Source organism: Halictus rubicundus, chromosome 1, assembly GCF_050948215.1.
Source record: "Halictus rubicundus isolate RS-2024b chromosome 1, iyHalRubi1_principal, whole genome shotgun sequence".
Classification (NCBI taxonomy): Eukaryota; Metazoa; Arthropoda; class Insecta; order Hymenoptera; family Halictidae; genus Halictus; species Halictus rubicundus.
This window is the reverse complement of record NC_135149.1, coordinates 32,341,994-32,355,960: the sequence shown is the minus strand read 5'-3', so window position 1 is coordinate 32,355,960 and position 13,967 is coordinate 32,341,994. Positions and strand designations below refer to the sequence as shown.

Here is a 13,967-nt window from a genome sequence, read left to right as displayed (position 1 = left end):
ATTATTTTTCCACGCGAGGAACTTTACTCTCAGCATACCGCAAGTGTGCAAAAATGATACCGCATCAAGAAAATACGGAGATAAACTTAGAATATTAGATTTTCTGAATATTTTTTGTGGAAAATTTCATTCAACTTTCGCGGGGAACTTTCATTTAAAGGGACGACATTCTCGAGCGACGCGGATCGTCAAATTTCCATGTTTATATCCTGAATTTCACAACTGTCATTTTTTAAACAAAAATTTCATAAGGGAACACGTCCGTTTTAATCTGCCGTCGCATAATTGAACAAGAAAGTCGGAACGCGGGAAGAGAAGGCTGACGGGAAATTCCTTTGTAGTCGCGGAATAAAGAAATTTTCCGTGATCCTTTTCTCCCTTTATCAAAGATTGATAATCCGGCTGTTTACGAGGTTCGCGCCGATTTACGGGAGCGCGAAAGGGGAGGAAGCGAGCGCCGGAACATTCATGAAATTCACCGAGGGACGAATAAAGTTACAACCGGTACGATATTTACCTTGTTTCAGCAAACACCCGAGAACTCTGCTAAAGATTCACAGCGGAGCCGCTTTGACGTTCGTCCTTTCTTCTCTTTACGCGCGATTCGGTCGCAAATTCGCCGGGAAGCCCGATGATCGAAACAATCACTGACAATCGAAATTGTCTATGATCTCTTGTCGGTTTTCAATGGAAAACAATTTTTAATTCGGACGATACCTTGTACTTCGACGGTTCACGGGTAAATACAGTAATGTCTCGATACACGAGAAAACCTTGGAACCGAAATGTCAGCTACATCGTGTACAAACACTATTCCTTGATCTCTTGTCGCTAGCGTCGAATCTAGAAAAAAAGGTTAGCGGTAAGAGATAATAAAAAAAGCATGTTTGTGTAAATAATCTCTTTGAGAAACTTGTATTAACATATTTGAGACATTCTTCTGGTTGAAACAACACCAAACACGATTAGCCGTTAATCAGCGTCCCAACGACAGCTCGTTCGCAAACTACTCCCAAGACAATTAATATTCGATAAATTGGGCAATATTCGCGTGACCTGCGAGTCTAATCTAGAGTATATCAGGAATGAGAAGATGGCCGCCGGTCCTCCAGTGGATCTCACTTCCTGGGGATCGGATGCAGCAGCGATGGCTGTCGCTTCGAGTTCTACTTCGTTTGAATGTAGCCACGGTTTTGTGCACTGTCGCATGTCGATCACTTGACAAGCGATATTTCACTGGTTCGAGATTGAACCGCCGCAGGAGCATGACGCCGGAAGTTTGTTCCTTCTGCAGAGCCGAATATCGGCGGGAAATCAGTTTGAATGGGTTTCTTCCCGACGAAGCGCCAAGTAATCGAAATCTTCCTCGCGAAACTTAGCTCAGAATTAAATTGTTGCATATGAAATGAACTTGCCGGGGTCTGACGTTCGTGTGCATGAAATGTCATGAAGATTACTAAGACTTTTGTTGATCACGCACATGTCCATGTATGTATAATCAAAATACTAATTTTGTACATTTATGTTTAACCTGCTTCATACTGCTTTTTACGAATGATTTGGTGCATTTATAACAGAAAAGAAAAATACCTGAAATATTAAACGGAAATTTAAGAATATAATTAGAATTTCTGTTCGCTGCAATTGACTTGGAAAATTTTTATTTCGCATAAAAGTCTCCAGCCCGTTAATGATTAGACGTGTATCTACGTGACTGTTTAACCGGATTAATTACCAAAGAATAAACTAGCAATGCTTGTGGTAAGAATGGAATGAAACTGTTGCTAAGCAGAGTAGCCAGATTAGGGGTTTTTAGGATTGACTCGAATCGAGGAGAAAAAGTTACCCCCTCTGTTTCGGTACCGGATCAGTCACGTGACTGGGCGGTGCCGGAAGCGTGGAGGAATAGCGTCGTGGAAGAGGAAGGGTAGGGTGGGAGAGAAGTCTTAATCTGGCGACTCTTTTGCTACGTAATCGAAAGGAAAACCGAGCCACAAGACCGAATAAGCAGAGTTCCGCGGAAGCAGTTTGATTCGTGGCGTTTGTTTCTTCTTATCAATAATATCTCCCCATCGAGCCGCAGGACTCGGAAACATTGCGCTCAGCAATCTGTAAAACTGACCCGCTCAACAGGAAAAGCGGAGACGACCGGCAGAAGATTGCAATCAAGGCTTCTCAATTCTTTGCTAATACTTGGTTCATCAAGAACCGCTGATGCAATCATTCTGTCTTAACGAATCGATCGTTTCCCGTTATTGAGCTTCGCTGCTTGTCCGCCGAGAGTTGCATTCACGTCACGCCGCCGCACCGCGCCGCGTACCGGAAAGACTTTCCTTTGCAATTTCATAGCCCCGGAAAAATTGTAACGAAAAACGTCGAAACGGTAATCCTTTTAACCGTCATGTTCCGACGGCCGCTAATCAAATTCTGTAATAAAAAAAAATTTGGTTCCGCATTTACCTCCAACAACGAATTTCCCCGGAACAACCTTTTTACGCGACTCGCGGGGACTGCCTGCGAAAATTAAAATACCTCAATAACTCAATACCTTTGATCGATGGATTTTCGCGTCGCGCGATCAAATTCATTCCACACTGACAAATACGTGTACTAGGAAAAAAAAGGGATAAACGTTCGAACGGTCGTTTTTTTTTTTTTGATATTCAATTCCTAGTTGAATCAGTTTCCAAGAGGGCGGAGAGTTTTGATTGACATATCCTCGCAGAAATAGAAATATCGCAGAAAATGAATTTTATTAATAATTTCATTCGCAGCAAATCTAGGGTTGTGTCGGGTCTCTTGTTTCGAAAATTGCGTTGCAATCGCACGAATAAATTTATATAAATTTATATTTAGAAGATTCAAATTCAAATGAATGATATTTATGTTTGAAATTCCAGTTTGTCTCGTGAAATTCGCCGTAAGTAAAAGCTTGATAACACTACTCTGGATGATAAAGTTGTGAACATGTTTGAGAATAATTAAACGGAAAAGGTTCGCTTTACTTGAAGCAGAAGAGGAAGCTTCTTTTCTAACCGCGTTAATAGCCGGGGCCTAAATAATTCTCTCGTTCGTTTCCGAGGAGATGGCCTGCAAATAGGGGTGTTATGTTCGGCCTGGGACAGCGAGCCGTTAATGTTGCAGAAATTGCCCAGACTGCGAGCGGTCCACGATGAATATAAAATAACCAGCCCCGCCATGAGGAATTCCGCGTGCGCTCGCGCTACGACCGGAAAATAATTTCTGTTTATTGACCGAGCGTTGCACAATGAGTTTCCTTCGAGGGGAGGGGGTGACGCGCGAATCACACGTAACAGTTCCCTCGGCCGGTCGTTTTCGGCTTTAATTTCGAACGGTACGCCAAAAATTGCCAGGTTTCAGCGCCGCGGTGGCTAACCGACGCAAAGCGCGGCCCTCTAATTGCCCCTGGCCGAAAGTCGGCCGACTTTGATGCTGCGTTGCACGCCGAATTTGTTACGGGGGAACGACGCCGCCTGCAAACGAGTCTACTTCGTTGCAGCTGATTGTTTTAATGAAAGGTTCACCGACGTGATTACGGAAACAAAGAATAACCGCGCCTCTCCCCCCCCCCCCCCCGACAACATTGCACGTGTCTCTTCCGAAAGCAAAGATCATTTCACCGGAGCGAAAGCAACACTTTGAAATTTCCAATTTTAGACTGCGTTCTACACTAGGTTTACCCAAAAGTGACACGAAAAGAAATTATTTTACTTTCTGAAAATAACAAGAATGTGTCCAAATTTTTTTACAATACATGTTTACCCTCAGAAAATAATTTACAATCTCAATAATCGTATATTGAAAATATATTAAACGTCAGACCAATGACCACTTGATTACCACAAAATTATGATAATCTCTTGCCCCTCGTAGATCCCAACTAGAGGTACAATAAGTATAGCAGTAAAATAATCAATGTCCAAATATATGAAAATAATTACTTGTTTCACAATAGTTTACACTTGGCCTGTCGACTCTCAGCAACCTGAAAAATTCCATAAAATGCAAGCAATTTATTCAATGAAATTAAAGTTAAAAAGTTAATTCTGACTTTCTTGTATTTTCCAGATCTTGTACAAAAGTGCAATGAGCATGTTAGCGGAAAAATTCAGTTTCAAAGCTGACTAAATAATTCCGTTTCCTCTTTGCGGGGGACGCGGCATTCAAAGTGTCAATGGACTTTTTAATGACCAAACTGGAAACTGTGAGACAATAGAATATTTTAAACAATTTAAAAATGCAGTTGTTTTATTTCTGTCTGATTAAACTTTAAAATTCCGTCACCCGCGTATGGGTGACACGACAGCCAAAGTGACGGTATGTTAAATGTCCCATTAGCATGTATCCTTTTCCAACAATGCTTAAAACGGCAATTTTCTGCCGTTCCCTTTCCCATGAAAAATTGAACCCTCGCATGACCATTGCGGTACACCGAAGAACAATATCATTATTCTCGAGGGAACTATTCATATTGGTTTCCGTATTCGGTCAACGTTTCTGTGCCGTGGAAATATGGGTAGAAGGCGTGGAAGATGTTTCTCCTCCAGTTGACACATTTAGGTAATCCTGAACTAGACCACTGGAAGATTAATTTCATTTAAATACAGCGAAAAATTGATTAATGTTCATGCACATACTATATGATGATCCTCCGTTTCCATTTTAAGCTAACATTTTAACTGATTTAAAGACTGCACCATGGAATTTTCCCAGCGATTCTTACTACCCCGTCGTATATATTATAGAGTGTTCAGGTGTGAAAATGGACTTTATGGGTTATAAATGTTCCAACAAAACGCACACGAGTGCCCTGGGGCAAGGCTGGAGTCGATTAATTAATCCTCTTAATACCAGTTTTTGCGAGCCATTTAATATCTAATCGTTCCGAAATTTCCATCGGGAAATCTAGGAAGCTGCTAAATCCAGATCGCCGAGAGAACCAATGCTAATATGTTTGAATAATATTTCACAGACTTGCTCTTCCGATACGCATACAGTCATTAGCGTGGCATTAAACCTCCTAATGAAGCTAGAGCTGCTGTGTTGGCGATACGGGATCATTTTTCCAAAAGCACCCGATTTACACTCGAAATTTATTATTACAGGAATCGCACTTTATTAAACTTTACGGCATATTTCGCATGGTATTTCCAGTAATACGAGAGAAAATAACTATATCAAATTAACTAATGTAACACAATTTAGCAAAATTTCTCTGAAATTATTTTATTTTAAATGCAACGTTACGCTCACTGTAGGAAACGGCCGTTAAAAGTTCTTTTCATCCCTTAATAATTTTAACAAAACGAGGACTCCTATAAAACAAAGTTGTTCTCGTTCGTTAGTAATTTTAATGAATTTGGAATGATATGGAAATATTCTTTTACAACTACAGTTCTGTTCGAAATTTACATCGTGATTTTGACTCGAATATATTGGTGAGGTATCCCTAATGAAATTAACGAATGGAAGTCCTCAGAGCACCGATGACGAAGCACTAGAAGACTATCCCCAACACGGCACGTTTATTTGTCACGGCTGACGTATAAGAGGATCTCAAATGACACTTCTCTCTTTATATAGTCCATCCATTTTTATTGCTCGGCTCGAAATCGAGCGAGTACCCTGCTGCTCAAGATTCGCACATCCGCAAATCCAGGCACCGGTAGCACCAGCCAGCCTACATTATTCAGATCCCATCCTCATAGTGACTGCTGTTTTCGCTTTTCGTCTAGCGCGAGCTCGAAGCTCTTCAGGTCCCGAAGTCAAAAGCCAGCTAAACCGTTGCTCTTTCATCAGCTAATGCACGTAGGTCCGGTTCGTCAGTGGGAACGGCGTGGGAGGGGGACGAGGGGAGAGAAAAAAAGGACACAGAAGGAAGAGATTCCGATTGTTTCAAGCGGCCGGATCCTTTCGCTCCTCAGCTCTGGCCCGATAAGCCGGCGCAAATTGGAACCGGAACGGAACGTCGAACTCGGACCGAATTTTGGTTTTACACGGAACTCGTGTTAGTCTCGAGTTATTTGCAACAGGATACAACTCTATCGCGGGCCGAATACGCCCCCGCGAACCCGGAAGCGTTGTACCGAATAACGATTCCCTTTCCACTGGCCGATTAACTGATCGAAACTGATCAGTTACAATTAATTTATGGTCAGATGAACGCGTACCGCGATAGTTGCGCGCATGATTTCGAGTACACTTGCCAGGCACGAGCGACGATGTTCATGGATGCGCAGTGCTACACATCGCGTTGGGCATTGTAACTAAACGAACGCTCGTTGAGGTATTATTTTTTACTTTCTTGCTGTATTTACGATTGCACGGGTTTGAACCGGCTGTCACTGGACTTTCACGTTCGCCAATTTCGCCAATTATAGTACATTTTAAAGATCCGCTCAAGGGTTACTATAAAAATGGTACGAGTCGAAAAAGTTGATAATAACATTCAATGTATAATATGTTGTTTTTACAAAAAATACGTATACAGAAAATGGAATTTATTAGTATCTAAAGTATTACAAAGATATATTAGTATCTAAAGTATTACAAAGATATATTATTATCTAAAGTACTACAAAGATTGTTTTCTTATTTATCAAAAGCTACGGTAAACTGTTAAAATCTTAAAATATTAACAGAGTATAATTACAGTTACAAATTATAAAAACGCAATCAGCAAAGTTTCGAAATAAAATCGATTCCGAGTATAATTGAGTAAAGATGTTCTCGTATTAAGAGCCGGGCATTAAGTACTCCGATTCCCGTTGTTCTGGGAATAATCTTCCGTAATAGGCACTTACGATATCGTCGAGAAGCTGTGAACACAATGCATTCGCGTTCCATTTATGCGTAAACGCTAATCGAAGTACGTTTACTTCGTCAATGAACAATAAACATGGATTCCTTTGTCGTAGTCCAAAATAGTCATGAAAATTGCACGATATTATTACTTGTCCACGTATCTTCGTCAACTTGGGCAACTTACCCTCCACCTTGCCTGTAACAGTAACAGATTTCGGAAGATAGTATCAGGTTCTCCCACGTGACAGGATTAAATTAATAAACAGGTGGAAAAATTCGTAAACTAATTCCCCTCGGCAGATGACGACGCGGCGATGACGACAGTTACGGAGCTACTACTGTCATTAAAATATCTTCTTTCAGACGACGTAAATTTTGTTATTTTTTAATATCTACTGTTGGTCTTAATTTGCATAGTAGACACACTCGTGCCGACTGCGAATCGTTTTAGCATTTTGGTTTCGTGCGACTGCAGCAGCCGCTATCATTTCGAACGCGGCGCTACTACATCACAGGAGACCATTTTGAACGTGCCCCATTAAAACTTTTCTAACTTCTGACTAAATCAATGTTTCAGCTTGACAAAAAAAGCTACAGCATATTCTCGAAACACGCATTAATAAACCTACGAAGTTTGGCGTTCGTACGTTCAACAGTTCCCTTGGAAAAAGGAAAAAAATGCAGAAAATTACCCGTATTTTTCACAATGGGCAGGCGCTCGTTAAGAAGTCGACGGTATTTTATTCCCGGCGTGGCGCGGCGCGGCTCGGCGACGCGACGCGACGCGACCACGAAACGGCGTTCCCGCGAACCCAGGAACGGCAAAAAGTTTCCGTGGCGCTCGTCACAAGTTCGTCATCCATCCAGTTAAATTCCAGTCGGATTATCTTCCATGTTTTCCGGCATAACGTCCGCGCAAGTTGGCAAGAGCGGCCGCTTAAACTCCGGCAATAAATGGAAAGCTGCGAGAGGGCCGTCGAAGTCTTGAAGGACAAGAACACAGCGGTAAACTTGGAACATTCGTAGTTTCCTCTCCCCTCCTCTCCTGCTCTTACACTTTCTCAGGAGAGGCGCGCGCGCGCGCGCACTCGCTCGCGTCCTCTTCTTTTGTCCTATAAATTCCTCGTCGACTCGTCGACCGCGTACGAACCACCTGTTTTTAAACAGAATTTCATGCTGTCTACGCGAGAGAGAGAGAGAGAGGATGACGGACGAATGTCGACTAGCATAACTGCGGACCCGGCTACATGCACAGGCTGTCCCATTTCATGCGATCCCCTCGAATATCTCTGTAATTGTTAACGATATCGAATAATGTTTCATACAAAAGTTATATGGTTTCGAAGCGTACAGAATTCCATGTTAATGGTTTTTTTGTAGGAGTAGAGAGCACACGAAGGTCTATTTTAATTCTTCTAATGGAGCTTTAATTCTCGATATACAGTGACTCACGAAAGTATAAAAGTAAAAAGTATAAAGTATTTGTGTTCAAATCCAATTGATCAAATTCCAAAATTGATCAACGAAATAGAAAGACAATAATACTGATTTTCCCTACAACGTAAAGTAAAATAATTTATCTAAAAATGTTTCAATAAAAACTGAGAATCTCTGGAAAAATGGTTTAACGTGAATGGCAGGTTTGTTGATGAACCAACGAACCACCCTCGCGAACTTAATTCAATTACTTCTCTCGGGATCATTTGTTCAAAGAAGATTTTCTGATAGAACGTAGAAAAGGCTTCCGGTAACGTGTTCATTACAATTGTTTAAAATTGGGACCGTTACCTTGTGCCGCAAAACGGAGCTCTCCAGTCACCCCAAGACTCCCTGGTATAAAGTCACCGCGACATATCCGCGCCCTAATAGTTAATAATTGTTGAAAACGTGCACACAACTTCAGTTGCAATGAAACGGTGTGTGTCATCGATGTCCCATGGGTTTACCATTTATCCCTATCACCAGTATTCCTCCGCTCTCGACGGCTCCGTATCCCGAATGCGTAATATCGTCGAGCAAACTTCCTGCGAACGATAGGAGAGTCTTGACCGAGCTTCCTCGGGTTTCTTCTGCTCGCGGAACTTTTCCACGAGATTGTTTGTCTTCCCCGCGATCCCCTTTCGCGGAATATCTCGAAAGCCTAAGGAAACCCACGCCCTCTCCTCTCCTCTCCTCTTCTCTCCTGCCTCACCCCACCCCTGAAAAAGCTGCGCTGAATCTCGATGATTCTTGTTCCGCGGCAATAGAGAGAGGGAGATCGATTAAATAATTGGTGGTTTACTCACCGAGTGGCTCATTGAGATCCTGCCGTCTCGAAACCCTCTCCGCTCTGTAGGAACTGCCGCGAAGACAAATATACGCTCTGCGCTTTCGGTTTGTTACTGTATCCTAGTTAACCATTTGCTCTGCTCCGGCCCTCGACGACTTATTCCGACACACTCGAGCCGAATCGCCTACTAGAAGACCCATCGAAAATTGGATATCTCGTTCGTGCGTGCTTTCGGCTCCCTGATGGACTATCAGCTCCGTTCAACTTGATTCTTTACGAAGATGCTCCGGATACTACGAGTTCCACGGATAACTTTGCGAAAGTATTCCGGGACTCTATTGAAACGGACAAGAAAATAGAATCAGGCAATGCTCGGTTAATTTACGCCCATATTTTATATGCTCAATTTGACTCGGTTGATAAAAGTCTAGAGCTACACGATCTTAGTCATACCCCGCGAGGGGTTCGATGGAATAATTGAGACGTTGAACGAAAATGCGGTCAAATTACTTGACGAACCGTTCCGATTTGCACCATTTTTGCATTAAACGAGAGATTGTTGGTAACATCCGAAAGAACCCAATACAAACATATCAATCGTACGTACACAATCCCGGAATCCCGTTCGCTAGAATTTGAGTGGTATGCTTCCGAGACAGTTCCAGCTTCGAATTTTCGAATTTTCTTCACCGTATTAGTCCCCCTATAAACCTTCATTCTCCGATTGCCTTCGAGCAGCGGATATTCTAGGGTACGTCCACTTGGCACCTAGGTTCGCCTCGAACTCTTTCAGCTTCTGCTTCAGTTCCTTCCATGTTTCCTGCTTCTGTCGTTCGGCCAGCTCCACATCGTCCTCCAGCGTGATTTTCGTCTTTCTCCTGCGGGCTGCGGCTCTCTGCTGGAAGTACGATCTCGAAGACACAGTTCGAGGCATCGGCTTTGCCTGGTCAACCTCTTCCTTCGACTCTATTTTGTCCCCCAATTTCTCCGGAGCGTCGATCGTCTTCCGGTGGACCTTATCGGTTTCCTCCTTCTCCACCATTCGGAAGCTGAGCTTGCCGGTCACGATCTCTTCTTGCCATGCACGGACGGCCGCCTTCGCTGACACGAGCTCGTCCTTCAGAACGTTCGGCGGGTAGTTCCTCTGTTTCAGGATTTTCCTCCTTTCGTCCCGCGTAGGCTCCTCGATTTGGTCGGTGTAGTCGGCCAGCGTTTGATAGCTTCTGCTCTCGACCACGAACGGCGTCATCATCTTCGGAGCTCGTAGATCCTCGGACGGGGATCTTCTCCTCGAACTTGTGGCAACTCGTCTCGCTGAAACGTGCAAACGCGCGACTGTAAGTGCGGCAATCCCAGCTGTACAGCTTTAGCAGCTGATGCACCCATTTCCTTTTTCTACAATTCTTTCTAGGTTTCCATAAACTAGCGGTAAACTGTGTCCTTTTTCGGACACACGGACGTTCGTTTATCGAACAGCAGATTCGCTACAGATCCTGCTGACATAACCTGCTGCCAGATTGGCGGCAGAAACCGAGCAGATTCTGCCTTTTGAGTCTCAATGCAAAACATATCGATAAATTGTTAATGATATCAATTAAACTGGGTAATATTACAGCAGCAGAATAAAAATTGTTAAAAATACGTATTTAGAAAATGGAAACGAAGTATTGGATATTTTATAACGTCCGTCAAATTATTCAGTGGCTCGTAAATGTTGGATTTATTACCATTTGATAATTGCAAAACAACTAGAAAGCTATTAAATTTTAATTTTGCAAACCGTTTGGCAACGGTTGTTAAATGAATTTCTACGGCTAACGACAGAAACGATTACTCCGACAAAATTGCTCCGTCAATTTCACGGATGACGAAAGGCTACCAGTTAGGCACACTCCTCCCGAAGCTATTAAACGAGTTGTAACACTCGTTAATTCCGCAAAGAAGCTATTCATCGGGTTAATTAAGAGATTTAATGTAGTAATGGCCTGACCGGGGCTCCTGGCCGGCGCGAAACAAAATAATTCGTTGCACGCGATCTTTCTACCGGGCCTGACAATAATGAATTCCGTTCTAATTTGTAATCGTGAAACTCACTCGACCGCTCTCGACTGTTCCTTACAATTCCCGGCTCCTTCCCGATATCCCATTTACATAATCTCGAATTAATTCCCGGCGAAAAATAAAACGGAAAGGTGGAGAGGGCAAGCCAACGACGCCAGGTTGCGGCTGAGATTTCACGTAGCTGAAGAGGCCAGCACAGAAAACCGGGAAGAAAAGAGTTTCCGGGTGCTCGAACAATGTGCCTTCGATCTCCAGATCCGCTCCTACTTCGCGTGATTAGAATGCAGAAATCGCTTTTGCGACGTTTCCCGTCGCCGATATGGAAATAAATTCAGCGCGTGCGGGTCAAACTTCGCCTCGGACCGATTCAACTCTATAAATTATCCTGTTTCACCATTTTGTTCCGCGTTCCAACGAACCGTTTCGTCCTCCCATAACTTCATACCGATTCTCAAAGTGGCGCATCGACGCTTAGCAAGTAGGCTGCGAGAGTTTTTGCAATTGTACATTTACCGCTCCGCACGAGTTCCAAGATTCTATAATTTTGAATTTTTAATCCTTTTATTCTTCGAGTATAGGAGTGTTCGACATTGCATAATATACACACCGGAAAGTAAAGAAACATCGAAAGAAAATCGAGTTTCTATGCACTTTATTAAAAAATCCGAGGAAAATCAGGAATGCTTTCGAAAATAGCTCGCTACCGAATTCATATAAAACCCTGTGTCTCTGAAACTTTTATGAGAAATATGCATTTTTTCGGATTTTTGAAGTGTGGTCGTCGGAATGCTTCAATAGAAAGGCAGCAATTTTTAGATTCCGGAATTTTTAAAAAATTGATTCTGCAGTCAAAAATTCGACAAAAAATTCAACGGCGTGTGTAATATCGGGTTCACGAATTTTTTCGTAATTTTGTGTCGAGTAGAACAAAGGAGATGGAGCGTAATTCGTGCTAAACCCTGCTTATCATAGCTACCCTTGTGGTAGGGGTACCTATTAGAAACTTGTCACATATAGTTTTCCTTAGGGACTTTATCGAATGGTACGAAGAAAGGTCAATTGGGTTCAGGGGAACGACAAAAAATATTTTCAAACGAAACGATTTATTTGAAACATGATAAAATACCAGAAATGTCAAACATTTTCTCGAAACAAAACGGAAAAACATTAAAAGCACTTCGAAATCGTCACATATTTCTCGGCAGATTTCCCATGCGAGCAAAATTTAATTTTCCTCATGAACAGCTCCAATAAATTAAACTAGAGCGAAGCCGCATCGATTGAAGTTTGCAATTCATGAGTTCTTTTTAAAGTTTTTCCCGCGTTATTCTGGCAATCTGTTAATGAGCTTATTTTCAGATCAATTTGAACGAAACGTGTGAACGAAATAAGTGGATGTTGTTTTTGGGAGAATTTCGGGGAAGCGGTAATCGTTTCTGAAGAACGATAGGGAAGCAATTGCGAGCACGGGGAACGATAAATTCGGCATTAAGTTCGAGGAACACTGGCACAGATCCCCGAACGATCGATACGGGATAGAATAAAGGCCAAGGATCACGGTACAAGGTTTCTAACCTACATTCGTATCCAGTCGTCTCCTCCAATGTGGAACCTCTTTTCGAAATTCCGCGGAAATTATTGAATAGCAAAGAAGCTATACGCGAGAGCTCGAGTGACACTTCAAGTGTTCCTGTTTTATTCCCGACTTTCCGTGAGTAGCTGCACCTCTCTTATTTCGCCCCGAAGAGACTTCACTTAAACTCGCGAGAACCCACTCGCCTCTATACGACGCATCGAGCACGCTTGATAGCACAATGACTTATTCGAACACTTTTTTCTTCTCCACGCAAAATCTATTTATCGCGTCCGATTCGATTCCCGATCAATCGGCATTACTTAAAAGGAACACGATTCTCCACGTCCCACTTTGATTGACTTTGCAAAATTGGGATGTGGTCTTTAGATTTGCCTCGGCATGTATAAACAGTTACAAAATTTTGAAAATGTAGAAAATATATACAGATCAAGTTTATAGAAATGCACAAAATTTCGTTTTGTAATTTGTAATTGTCATCGTTAATATAATATATTTGATATATCTTACTGGATGTATGGTAGACTGTTTACATTTTCTTGCAAACAAATACTTAAATATTGTCACTTTTTAAAAATCTATTTAATTTTGAAATAATCAATTAGAAGTGCATAAAATGTTCAAGACCTTTGTTTCATGTCTCGAATCATTTAAATTTGACTTTCGTGACTAATTTATCGTGAAAACTTGTTCTCCGTGTTTCTTAAGCACGCTAAGTCAAAAATTCGAAATTTTCCCACTACATGAAGTATAATATATTCAATTTGGTAAGCGAATCGAGTAATTAGAATAAATATAGCAAACAGAAATTACGTTCTTCGCCTAATTCGAGAAGTTTCTATAAAAATGCATCCGCTTTAAATTGCATTCTGCATGGTCGTTCTGTTTCGAAGATTGCGCAGTGTTTCGGTCCGTTCGGCAATTAAAAAAGGGGATTACCACGGTAACAAAGAAACTTCTGTAATTTACAAGACCATCAGCATCCGTAATCCATCTTCCACTAAGATTCTCAATTTTTCAACTTCGCACAAAGCCGGAACTGCATCGCGAGTCCTCTCTTATTTCCTTCGGGGAAGATCCTAGCGAGAACTTTGAAAAACTACAGCTTGTTTCGATTCGGAATTAGAGGAAGAGGGACGGAAATATAATTTCCAGGAATCGAGTTTTCGAAAACTCGCTCGGTTTTCCTGGAATGGTTGCCGCGAAGTGGCTGACGTT

General features: G+C 42.1%; 1 protein-coding gene across 2 annotated transcripts in view; it reads left to right on the top strand.

The window, feature by feature from the left end:
- The window catches only part of LOC143361311 (furin-like protease 1), a 318,740-nt gene that overhangs the window by 219,187 nt on the left and 85,586 nt on the right, over positions 1–13,967 (top strand). The window lies entirely within an intron of this gene.